Source organism: Mobula birostris (genome assembly GCF_030028105.1).
Source record: "Mobula birostris isolate sMobBir1 chromosome 11 unlocalized genomic scaffold, sMobBir1.hap1 SUPER_11_unloc_1, whole genome shotgun sequence".
Lineage (NCBI taxonomy): Eukaryota > Metazoa > Chordata > Chondrichthyes > Myliobatiformes > Myliobatidae > Mobula > Mobula birostris.
The window spans coordinates 376594-389161 of NW_027274037.1; the positions used below are offsets into that span (position 1 = coordinate 376594).

The 12568-nt window shown below is 58.0% G+C and overlaps 3 non-coding genes and 1 pseudogene across 3 annotated transcripts; all 4 read right to left on the reverse strand.

The window, feature by feature from the left end:
* Positions 1–1341: 1341 nt before the first annotated feature.
* LOC140192110 (U2 spliceosomal RNA) lies at positions 1342–1423 on the reverse strand (annotated as a pseudogene).
* A 3067-nt stretch (positions 1424–4490) lies between these two features.
* On the reverse strand, positions 4491–4681 carry LOC140192041 (U2 spliceosomal RNA). Its single transcript, XR_011884019.1, has one exon. It is a non-coding gene; the product is annotated as a U2 spliceosomal RNA (small nuclear RNA).
* A 3069-nt stretch (positions 4682–7750) lies between these two features.
* LOC140192042 (U2 spliceosomal RNA) lies at positions 7751–7941 on the reverse strand. Its single transcript, XR_011884020.1, has one exon. It is a non-coding gene; the product is annotated as a U2 spliceosomal RNA (small nuclear RNA).
* Positions 7942–11002: 3061 nt separating this feature from the next.
* LOC140192043 (U2 spliceosomal RNA) lies at positions 11003–11193 on the reverse strand. Its single transcript, XR_011884021.1, has one exon. It is a non-coding gene; the product is annotated as a U2 spliceosomal RNA (small nuclear RNA).
* Positions 11194–12568: the final 1375 nt, after the last annotated feature.

Genomic DNA, 12568 nt, shown 5'->3' on the forward strand with positions numbered 1-12568 from the left:
CTGATGCAGCCACATACGAAGCTGGCCATCAGGGTGAGGGCGACATTGGGGACGTTCTTGCCCCCGTTGTCCAGGGACTTGTGCATGGCGGTCCGTCTCACCCGCTCCATCTTGGATCCCCAGACGAATCTGAAGACAGCCCGGGTGATTTCCGAGCTGTAGGAGCGGGGGACGGGCCAGACCTGCGCCAAGTACAGCAGCCCTGAGAGCACCTCACACCTGATGACCAGGTTCTTGCCCGTTATCGACAGGGAGCGCCCTCCCCACAGTCCCAGTTTCTGTTTCACCTTGGCAGTCCGCTCCTGCCAGTTCTTGTTGCACGCCTCAGCCCCTCCGAACCAGATCCCCAACACCTTCACGTGGTCAGACCTGATGGTGAAGGGGACGCTGGATCGGTCGGGCCAGTTGCCAAAGAGCATGGCTTCGCTCTTCGTGCGGTTGACCCTGGCCCCCGACGCTAGCTCGAACTGTTCGCAGGTGCCAATCAACCTGCGAACTGACCTCGGATCAGAGCAGAAGACGGTGACGTCGTCCATGTACAGGGAGGTTTTCACTTGGGTCCCTCCACTGCCTGGCAGCGTCACCCCTCTTATGCCCTCATCCCTCCTGATGGCTTCCACAAAGGGTTCTATGCAGCAGACAAACAAGACAGGGGAGAGGGGGCAGCCCTGCCTGACTCCAGACCTGATGGGGAAGCTGTCTGTTTCCCACCCGTTGACCTGGACTGCACTACGGATGTCTGTGTAGAGCAGTCTGATCCAATTCCGGATTCCCTCCCCAAATCCCATTTTGGAGAGCACGTCCGCCATGTACGTGTGCGATATCCTGTCGAAGGCTTTCTCCTGGTCCAAGCTGACCAGGCAGGCGTCCACCCCCCTGTCCTGCACGTAGGCGATGGTGTCCCTCAGCAGCGCGAGGCTGTCTGAGATCTTCCTGCCCGGTACAGCACAGGTTTGGTCCGGGTGGATCACCTGTCCCAGAGCAGACTTGACCCTGTTGGCGATAGCCTTGGACAGGATCTTGTAGTCCACATTCAGGAGAGAGATGGGTCTCCAATTCCTGATGTCCTCCCTTTCCCCCTTCTGCTTGTAGATGAGGGTGATGATGCCCTTCCTCATGGACTCAGACATACTGCCGGCCAGAAGCATAGCGTTGTACACTTCCAGCAGGTCTGGGCCCATCCAGTTCCACAGAGCCGAGTACAACTCGGCCGGTAAGCCGTCGCTTCCGGGAGTCTTACCCGACCCGAAGGAACGGATGGAGCCTGTCAGCTCGTCCAGGGTCAGTGGCCGATCCAGACTCTCCCGCTTGCCGTCGTCTAAGACCTGCGTGATAGACGACAGGAAGTTGTGGGAGGCTGTGGATTCTGTGGCCTTTTCGTCAGATACTACACTTGATCTTAGCCAAAAGGCCGAGAAGCGATGCAGGCGGCCTCTTGAGTCGGCTACATCCTGCCTAGCCTCTGGTGTTTAGATTGAAGCAGGAGGCCTGGCAAAGACCTTGCTGCCCTGGCCCGCTGGCAGCTCTCCCCTAGGTTGTCTGGGATCGGTGGGTGTGCTGGACAGCTGTTGCCTACCTGGTCCGTCCTGAGTGCAACTTGTCAGAGGCTATGTAAAGCTGCCAGTGATCCACCAATCATCTGGGAGTGGGGCCGTACCTACGGGCGCCTACGTCACTGGCACACTGCCTACGTCAAGGCTGCCGGCTTCCTCGGCTGGCTCCCAGGTCGGTCTCAGAGGCTGGCTCAACTTGCACTGCTCTCCTGGTCGTGGGAGGCTGGTCACGCTGTCCTGTCTGCACAAAAGTCTGCAGGGGGAGTGGGAGCAGGCCGCTCGGCCCTTCAAGGGCGTCCCTGCACTCGGCAAAGAGAGCGCGCCTCTCGGCTTTGCGTGCCCCAGCTGGCTGGCGCATCCAGCTGAACGGTCTCCTTCGGAGGCTCTGCCCTCTCCGGGAGGGAGCGAGCGGATGGGACTGCACCGGGCGACAAAGGCAGAGGCCACGTGCGCCGCTCAAGACCGGTTACGAGGTTTGTGGACGTGGCCAAAGTCCGCGGGCAGAAAAGCCTCCTGGCAAGCTTGGGAATAGGAAGATGTCAGCTACAGGTGTGCCTGAGGAGAAACAATGGGTGTGCTCTCCAAGCCGAAGGCTGAAGTGCAGCCATTCACACCTCTGTGCCTTTATTTTGATGTGTGTGGAATTACAATTGTTGAGTGGCTTGAGTTTGTTTCATCTCACAGAAGCTGTAGACTTTGCGTCTGCACAGGCTATCATTGGACACAGTGGTGTCTTCTCCCCTGCTCCCCCACCACCTTTTTTTACCAGGGTGGATGGGGGTGGGTGGGTGTGTGTGTGTGTCTGTCTGTCTCTCTGTGTCTGTCTCTGTCTCTCTCACCCACCGACACAAACACACATGGAATGCTGAGGGATCTGGCAGGGTCGGTCTGTCTCTCTCTCTCACTCACTCAATCTCACACACACACAGAGTCACAGACACACGTGCACACGGGGGTGTGTGGGGGTGGGTGTGTGTGTGTGTTTGTGTGTGTGTGTGTGTCTGTCTCTCTGTGTCTGTCTCTGTCTCTGTCTCTCTCACCCACCGACACAAACACACATGGAATGCTGAGGGATCTGGCAGGGTCTGTCTCTCTCTCTCACTCAATCTCACACACACACAGAGTCACAGACACACGTGCACACGGGGGTGTGTGGAGGTGGGTGGGTGTGTGTGTGTGTGTGTGTGTGTGTCTGTCTGTCTCTCTGTCTCTGTCTCTGTCTCTCTCACCCACCGACACAAACACACATGGAATGCTGAGGGATCTGGCAGGGTCTGTCTCTCTCTCTCTCACTCACTCACTCACTCACTCACTCACTCACTCACTCAATCTCTCTCTCTCACACACACACACACACACACAGAGTCACAGACACACGTGCACACGGAGTGCTGAGGGATCTGCCAAGCTGTACAGAGGGCAGTAAAGGGAGAAGGGCCGAGGCCCTTCATTATGCCTCTGTGCTGACGCCTGAGCAGACTGACTGGTTTTGCAGCGGGGTGGGTGCACGGATGTAGAAACAGGAGGGAGGGCACGGCAGGAGGGAAATGTGTCGCGGGCTGACGGCGGCCCTGTGCCCCACTGCTCTGCAGGTGCGTTTTTGGCCGGCATGGCTCAGTGGTGGAGTGGGTGGGCGCGTGTGCGCGCCGTGGAAGGAAAGGGGTACTGATTATGCCTTGGTTGTGAAACAGGAAACGGATCGGCGAAATGCCTGCCGGAGGGAGGCACAGTGCCGTGCGTGAAGCAGGGGCACGTGGACGGATGTGGCAATTGTGGAGACGTGCGCCAAAGCTGGACGCCGAGTAGGTAGGTGTAAGCATGAGACGTTTGAGTGATCTTGGGGTTTGGGACGTGATTCTGAGCGAGGCTAGAGATGCACTGCACTGCCGATGTATATTGGGGAGGTCTGAGTGGGTGGAGTGGGGGGTTGTGCCTCTGCCTTACCTTGAACGGTGGGCGGGGCTTTGGGCCTGGGGCAGGCAGACGCATCAGAGGAGGCCAGGAGGCCAGGCCAGGCCAGGGCAGGGCAGGTAGGCAGAGTTTTGCTGATGCTATGGCTAGGTGGTGATGCTTGTAGCTGGTCTGTCTGTCTGGGCAGGAGAGCAGCAGTCTTGGCAGTCTGGTGCAGGCGGGGAGGATGCAGGGTGCAGGAGCACCGGGCCCTGTTGTGCCGGCGGCGGCGGCGCCCCGTTGCTCTGTAGCCGGGCTCCATCGGATGCCTCCCTCCCTTCCTTCCTTCCTCCCTCCCGTCCGCGTGCCCTGGCTGCTGGCACACTTGAACGAGCCTGCCTGTCCGACAGGCTGGCTGGCTGCTGGTGAAATTGCAGCAGAGCCAGTGACTCGATATCGTTCGTTCCTTCCTTCCTTCCTTCCTTCCTTCCTTCCTTCCTTCCTTCGCCCGCCCGTCCATCCGTCCGTCCGTCCGTCCGTCGCGTCCTCCGTTGGCTTCAAGGAGCAGCTGAGAAGCCTGAGCCTGAGAAGTGGAGCGAGTGTGGCGGGACAGAAAAGGTCTTTCGGCCTGCTCCACTTCACTCTGCTTCTGTGCTTGGTGCAGGCAGCAGCCGAGTGAGCAGGCATCAGAATGAGTGCGCCGGTTGAGCAGTTTGCTTCAGGAATGAATGCCAAGGGGCATCTCTCATGAAGTTGCTGCCTTGCCTGCAGCACCTGATCTGGTTGCAGCCCGGATGTGCACTTGATCTTAGCCAAACGGCCCAGATATGATGCCCGTGCTGTTGTTGAGTTGTCTGCACATTGCGTGAGTGAGTGAGTGAGTGAGCTGTATCGACAGACAGACACAGACACAGGAGAGGTGTAGAGCAAGCAGCTCTCCTCTCTCTCCATGTGCATGCATGCTTGTCTGTGCTGCTGTGCCGCCGCCGCCGCCTGATGGAGCTTTCGTCGTTTTTCTTTTCTTTGCTACTTTGAAATTCCCCAGAAGGGGAGTGCACCGTTCCCAGAGGCACTGCAATACCGGGTCGATGCGTGGAGTGGACGGAGCAAGCCCCTATTCCATCTCCCTGTTCCAAAAATCAATTTAATATATGGTCCCCAGATAAGGGACGTATCAGATATTAAACTGATAAGAACAGATACTACACTTGATCTTAGCCAAAAGGCCGAGAAGCGATGCAGGCGGCCTCTTGAGTCGGCTACATCCTGCCTAGCCTCTGGTGTTTAGATTGAAGCAGGAGGCCTGGCAAAGACCTTGCTGCCCTGGCCCGCTGGCAGCTCTCCCCTAGGTTGTCTGGGATCGGTGGGTGTGCTGGACAGCTGTTGCCTACCTGGTCCGTCCTGAGTGCAACTTGTCAGAGGCTATGTAAAGCTGCCAGTGATCCACCAATCATCTGGGAGTGGGGCCGTACCTACGGGCGCCTACGTCACTGGCACACTGCCTACGTCAAGGCTGCCGGCTTCCTCGGCTGGCTCCCAGGTCGGTCTCAGAGGCTGGCTCAACTTGCACTGCTCTCCTGGTCGTGGGAGGCTGGTCACGCTGTCCTGTCTGCACAAAAGTCTGCAGGGGGAGTGGGAGCAGGCCGCTCGGCCCTTCAAGGGCGTCCCTGCACTCGGCAAAGAGAGCGCGCCTCTCGGCTTTGCGTGCCCCAGCTGGCTGGCGCATCCAGCTGAACGGTCTCCTTCGGAGGCTCTGCCCTCTCCGGGAGGGAGCGAGCGGATGGGACTGCACCGGGCGACAAAGGCAGAGGCCACGTGCGCCGCTCAAGACCGGTTACGAGGTTTGTGGACGTGGCCAAAGTCCGCGGGCAGAAAAGCCTCCTGGCAAGCTTGGGAATAGGAAGATGTCAGCTACAGGTGTGCCTGAGGAGAAACAATGGGTGTGCTCTCCAAGCCGAAGGCTGAAGTGCAGCCATTCACACCTCTGTGCCTTTATTTTGATGTGTGTGGAATTACAATTGTTGAGTGGCTTGAGTTTGTTTCATCTCACAGAAGCTGTAGACTTTGCGTCTGCACAGGCTATCATTGGACACAGTGGTGTCTTCTCCCCTGCTCCCCCACCACCTTTTTTTACCAGGGTGGATGGGGGTGGGTGGGTGTGTGTGTGTGTCTGTCTGTCTCTCTGTGTCTGTCTCTGTCTCTCTCACCCACCGACACAAACACACATGGAATGCTGAGGGATCTGGCAGGGTCGGTCTGTCTCTCTCTCTCACTCACTCAATCTCACACACACACAGAGTCACAGACACACGTGCACACGGGGGTGTGTGGGGGTGGGTGTGTGTGTGTGTTTGTGTGTGTGTGTGTGTCTGTCTCTCTGTGTCTGTCTCTGTCTCTGTCTCTCTCACCCACCGACACAAACACACATGGAATGCTGAGGGATCTGGCAGGGTCTGTCTCTCTCTCTCACTCAATCTCACACACACACAGAGTCACAGACACACGTGCACACGGGGGTGTGTGGAGGTGGGTGTGTGTGTGTGTGTGTGTGTGTGTGTGTGTGTGTGTGTGTCTGTCTGTCTCTCTGTCTCTGTCTCTGTCTCTCTCACCCACCGACACAAACACACATGGAATGCTGAGGGATCTGGCAGGGTCTGTCTCTCTCTCTCTCACTCACTCACTCACTCACTCACTCACTCACTCAATCTCTCTCTCTCACACACACACACACACACAGAGTCACAGACACACGTGCACACGGAGTGCTGAGGGATCTGCCAAGCTGTACAGAGGGCAGTAAAGGGAGAAGGGCCGAGGCCCTTCATTATGCCTCTGTGCTGACGCCTGAGCAGACTGACTGGTTTTGCAGCGGGGTGGGTGCACGGATGTAGAAACAGGAGGGAGGGCACGGCAGGAGGGAAATGTGTCGCGGGCTGACGGCGGCCCTGTGCCCCACTGCTCTGCAGGTGCGTTTTTGGCCGGCATGGCTCAGTGGTGGAGTGGGTGGGCGCGTGTGCGCGCCGTGGAAGGAAAGGGGTACTGATTATGCCTTGGTTGTGAAACAGGAAACGGATCGGCGAAATGCCTGCCGGAGGGAGGCACAGTGCCGTGCGTGAAGCAGGGGCACGTGGACGGATGTGGCAATTGTGGAGACGTGCGCCAAAGCTGGACGCCGAGTAGGTAGGTGTAAGCATGAGACGTTTGAGTGATCTTGGGGTTTGGGACGTGATTCTGAGCGAGGCTAGAGATGCACTGCACTGCCGATGTATATTGGGGAGGTCTGAGTGGGTGGAGTGGGGGGTTGTGCCTCTGCCTTACCTTGAACGGTGGGCGGGGCTTTGGGCCTGGGGCAGGCAGACGCATCAGAGGAGGCCAGGAGGCCAGGCCAGGCCAGGGCAGGGCAGGTAGGCAGAGTTTTGCTGATGCTATGGCTAGGTGGTGATGCTTGTAGCTGGTCTGTCTGTCTGGGCAGGAGAGCAGCAGTCTTGGCAGTCTGGTGCAGGCGGGGAGGATGCAGGGTGCAGGAGCACCGGGCCCTGTTGTGCCGGCGGCGGCGGCGCCCCGTTGCTCTGTAGCCGGGCTCCATCGGATGCCTCCCTCCCTTCCTTCCTTCCTCCCTCCCGTCCGCGTGCCCTGGCTGCTGGCACACTTGAACGAGCCTGCCTGTCCGACAGGCTGGCTGGCTGCTGGTGAAATTGCAGCAGAGCCAGTGACTCAATATCGTTCGTTCCTTCCTTCCTTCCTTCGTTCCTTCCTTCCTTCCTTCCTTCGCCCGCCCGTCCATCCGTCCGTCCGTCCGTCGCGTCCTCCGTTGGCTTCAAGGAGCAGCTGAGAAGCCTGAGCCTGAGAAGTGGAGCGAGTGTGGCGGGACAGAAAAGGTCTTTCGGCCTGCTCCACTTCACTCTGCTTCTGTGCTTGGTGCAGGCAGCAGCCGAGTGAGCAGGCATCAGAATGAGTGCGCCGGTTGAGCAGTTTGCTTCAGGAATGAATGCCAAGGGGCATCTCTCATGAAGTTGCTGCCTTGCCTGCAGCACCTGATCTGGTTGCAGCCCGGATGTGCACTTGATCTTAGCCAAACGGCCCAGATATGATGCCCGTGCTGTTGTTGAGTTGTCTGCACATTGCGTGAGTGAGTGAGTGAGTGAGCTGTATCGACAGACAGACACAGACACAGGAGAGGTGTAGAGCAAGCAGCTCTCCTCTCTCTCCATGTGCGTGCATGCTTGTCTGTGCTGCTGTGCCGCCGCCGCCGCCTGATGGAGCTTTCGTCGTTTTTCTTTTCTTTGCTACTTTGAAATTCCCCAGAAGGGGAGTGCACCGTTCCCAGAGGCACTGCAATACCGGGTCGATGCGTGGAGTGGACGGAGCAAGCCCCTATTCCATCTCCCTGTTCCAAAAATCAATTTAATATATGGTCCCCAGATAAGGGACGTATCAGATATTAAACTGATAAGAACAGATACTACACTTGATCTTAGCCAAAAGGCCGAGAAGCGATGCAGGCGGCCTCTTGAGTCGGCTACATCCTGCCTAGCCTCTGGTGTTTAGATTGAAGCAGGAGGCCTGGCAAAGACCTTGCTGCCCTGGCCCGCTGGCAGCTCTCCCCTAGGTTGTCTGGGATCGGTGGGTGTGCTGGACAGCTGTTGCCTACCTGGTCCGTCCTGAGTGCAACTTGTCAGAGGCTATGTAAAGCTGCCAGTGATCCACCAATCATCTGGGAGTGGGGCCGTACCTACGGGCGCCTACGTCACTGGCACACTGCCTACGTCAAGGCTGCCGGCTTCCTCGGCTGGCTCCCAGGTCGGTCTCAGAGGCTGGCTCAACTTGCACTGCTCTCCTGGTCGTGGGAGGCTGGTCACGCTGTCCTGTCTGCACAAAAGTCTGCAGGGGGAGTGGGAGCAGGCCGCTCGGCCCTTCAAGGGCGTCCCTGCACTCGGCAAAGAGAGCGCGCCTCTCGGCTTTGCGTGCCCCAGCTGGCTGGCGCATCCAGCTGAACGGTCTCCTTCGGAGGCTCTGCCCTCTCCGGGAGGGAGCGAGCGGATGGGACTGCACCGGGCGACAAAGGCAGAGGCCACGTGCGCCGCTCAAGACCGGTTACGAGGTTTGTGGACGTGGCCAAAGTCCGCGGGCAGAAAAGCCTCCTGGCAAGCTTGGGAATAGGAAGATGTCAGCTACAGGTGTGCCTGAGGAGAAACAATGGGTGTGCTCTCCAAGCCGAAGGCTGAAGTGCAGCCATTCACACCTCTGTGCCTTTATTTTGATGTGTGTGGAATTACAATTGTTGAGTGGCTTGAGTTTGTTTCATCTCACAGAAGCTGTAGACTTTGCGTCTGCACAGGCTATCATTGGACACAGTGGTGTCTTCTCCCCTGCTCCCCCACCACCTTTTTTTACCAGGGTGGATGGGGGTGGGTGGGTGTGTGTGTGTGTCTGTCTGTCTCTCTGTGTCTGTCTCTGTCTCTCTCACCCACCGACACAAACACACATGGAATGCTGAGGGATCTGGCAGGGTCGGTCTGTCTCTCTCTCTCACTCACTCAATCTCACACACACACAGAGTCACAGACACACGTGCACACGGGGGTGTGTGGGGGTGGGTGTGTGTGTGTGTTTGTGTGTGTGTGTGTGTCTGTCTCTCTGTGTCTGTCTCTGTCTCTGTCTCTCTCACCCACCGACACAAACACACATGGAATGCTGAGGGATCTGGCAGGGTCTGTCTCTCTCTCTCACTCAATCTCACACACACACAGAGTCACAGACACACGTGCACACGGGGGTGTGTGGAGGTGGGTGGGTGTGTGTGTGTGTGTGTGTGTGTGTGTCTGTCTGTCTCTCTGTCTCTGTCTCTGTCTCTCTCACCCACCGACACAAACACACATGGAATGCTGAGGGATCTGGCAGGGTCTGTCTCTCTCTCTCTCACTCACTCACTCACTCACTCACTCACTCACTCACTCACTCAATCTCTCTCTCTCACACACACACACACACACACAGAGTCACAGACACACGTGCACACGGAGTGCTGAGGGATCTGCCAAGCTGTACAGAGGGCAGTAAAGGGAGAAGGGCCGAGGCCCTTCATTATGCCTCTGTGCTGACGCCTGAGCAGACTGACTGGTTTTGCAGCGGGGTGGGTGCACGGATGTAGAAACAGGAGGGAGGGCACGGCAGGAGGGAAATGTGTCGCGGGCTGACGGCGGCCCTGTGCCCCACTGCTCTGCAGGTGCGTTTTTGGCCGGCATGGCTCAGTGGTGGAGTGGGTGGGCGCGTGTGCGCGCCGTGGAAGGAAAGGGGTACTGATTATGCCTTGGTTGTGAAACAGGAAACGGATCGGCGAAATGCCTGCCGGAGGGAGGCACAGTGCCGTGCGTGAAGCAGGGGCACGTGGACGGATGTGGCAATTGTGGAGACGTGCGCCAAAGCTGGACGCCGAGTAGGTAGGTGTAAGCATGAGACGTTTGAGTGATCTTGGGGTTTGGGACGTGATTCTGAGCGAGGCTAGAGATGCACTGCACTGCCGATGTATATTGGGGAGGTCTGAGTGGGTGGAGTGGGGGGTTGTGCCTCTGCCTTACCTTGAACGGTGGGCGGGGCTTTGGGGCTGGGGCAGGCAGACGCATCAGAGGAGGCCAGGAGGCCAGGCCAGGCCAGGGCAGGGCAGGTAGGCAGAGTTTTGCTGATGCTATGGCTAGGTGGTGATGCTTGTAGCTGGTCTGTCTGTCTGGGCAGGAGAGCAGCAGTCTTGGCAGTCTGGTGCAGGCGGGGAGGATGCAGGGTGCAGGAGCACCGGGCCCTGTTGTGCCGGCGGCGGCGGCGCCCCGTTGCTCTGTAGCCGGGCTCCATCGGATGCCTCCCTCCCTTCCTTCCTTCCTCCCTCCCGTCCGCGTGCCCTGGCTGCTGGCACACTTGAACGAGCCTGCCTGTCCGACAGGCTGGCTGGCTGCTGGTGAAATTGCAGCAGAGCCAGTGACTCGATATCGTTCGTTCCTTCCTTCCTTCCTTCCTTCCTTCCTTCGCCCGCCCGTCCATCCGTCCGTCCGTCCGTCCGTCGCGTCCTCCGTTGGCTTCAAGGAGCAGCTGAGAAGCCTGAGCCTGAGAAGTGGAGCGAGTGTGGCGGGACAGAAAAGGTCTTTCGGCCTGCTCCACTTCACTCTGCTTCTGTGCTTGGTGCAGGCAGCAGCCGAGTGAGCAGGCATCAGAATGAGTGCGCCGGTTGAGCAGTTTGCTTCAGGAATGAATGCCAAGGGGCATCTCTCATGAAGTTGCTGCCTTGCCTGCAGCACCTGATCTGGTTGCAGCCCGGATGTGCACTTGATCTTAGCCAAACGGCCCAGATATGATGCCCGTGCTGTTGTTGAGTTGTCTGCACATTGCGTGAGTGAGTGAGTGAGTGAGCTGTATCGACAGACAGACACAGACACAGGAGAGGTGTAGAGCAAGCAGCTCTCCTCTCTCTCCATGTGCGTGCATGCTTGTCTGTGCTGCTGTGCCGCCGCCGCCGCCTGATGGAGCTTTCGTCGTTTTTCTTTTCTTTGCTACTTTGAAATTCCCCAGAAGGGGAGTGCACCGTTCCCAGAGGCACTGCAATACCGGGTCGATGCGTGGAGTGGACGGAGCAAGCCCCTATTCCATCTCCCTGTTCCAAAAATCAATTTAATATATGGTCCCCAGATAAGGGACGTATCAGATATTAAACTGATAAGAACAGATACTACACTTGATCTTAGCCAAAAGGCCGAGAAGCGATGCAGGCGGCCTCTTGAGTCGGCTACATCCTGCCTAGCCTCTGGTGTTTAGATTGAAGCAGGAGGCCTGGCAAAGACCTTGCTGCCCTGGCCCGCTGGCAGCTCTCCCCTAGGTTGTCTGGGATCGGTGGGTGTGCTGGACAGCTGTTGCCTACCTGGTCCGTCCTGAGTGCAACTTGTCAGAGGCTATGTAAAGCTGCCAGTGATCCACCAATCATCTGGGAGTGGGGCCGTACCTACGGGCGCCTACGTCACTGGCACACTGCCTACGTCAAGGCTGCCGGCTTCCTCGGCTGGCTCCCAGGTCGGTCTCAGAGGCTGGCTCAACTTGCACTGCTCTCCTGGTCGTGGGAGGCTGGTCACGCTGTCCTGTCTGCACAAAAGTCTGCAGGGGGAGTGGGAGCAGGCCGCTCGGCCCTTCAAGGGCGTCCCTGCACTCGGCAAAGAGAGCGCGCCTCTCGGCTTTGCGTGCCCCAGCTGGCTGGCGCATCCAGCTGAACGGTCTCCTTCGGAGGCTCTGCCCTCTCCGGGAGGGAGCGAGCGGATGGGACTGCACCGGGCGACAAAGGCAGAGGCCACGTGCGCCGCTCAAGACCGGTTACGAGGTTTGTGGACGTGGCCAAAGTCCGCGGGCAGAAAAGCCTCCTGGCAAGCTTGGGAATAGGAAGATGTCAGCTACAGGTGTGCCTGAGGAGAAACAATGGGTGTGCTCTCCAAGCCGAAGGCTGAAGTGCAGCCATTCACACCTCTGTGCCTTTATTTTGATGTGTGTGGAATTACAATTGTTGAGTGGCTTGAGTTTGTTTCATCTCACAGAAGCTGTAGACTTTGCGTCTGCACAGGCTATCATTGGACACAGTGGTGTCTTCTCCCCTGCTCCCCCACCACCTTTTTTTACCAGGGTGGATGGGGGTGGGTGGGTGTGTGTGTGTGTCTGTCTGTCTCTCTGTGTCTGTCTCTGTCTCTCTCACCCACCGACACAAACACACATGGAATGCTGAGGGATCTGGCAGGGTCGGTCTGTCTCTCTCTCTCACTCACTCAATCTCACACACACACAGAGTCACAGACACACGTGCACACGGGGGTGTGTGGGGGTGGGTGTGTGTGTGTGTTTGTGTGTGTGTGTGTGTCTGTCTCTCTGTGTCTGTCTCTGTCTCTGTCTCTCTCACCCACCGACACAAACACACATGGAATGCTGAGGGATCTGGCAGGGTCTGTCTCTCTCTCTCACTCAATCTCACACACACACAGAGTCACAGACACACGTGCACACGGGGGTGTGTGGAGGTGGGTGGGTGTGTGTGTGTGTGTGTGTGTGTGTCTGTCTGTCTCTCTGTCTCTGTCTCTGTCTCTCTCACCCACCGACACAAACAC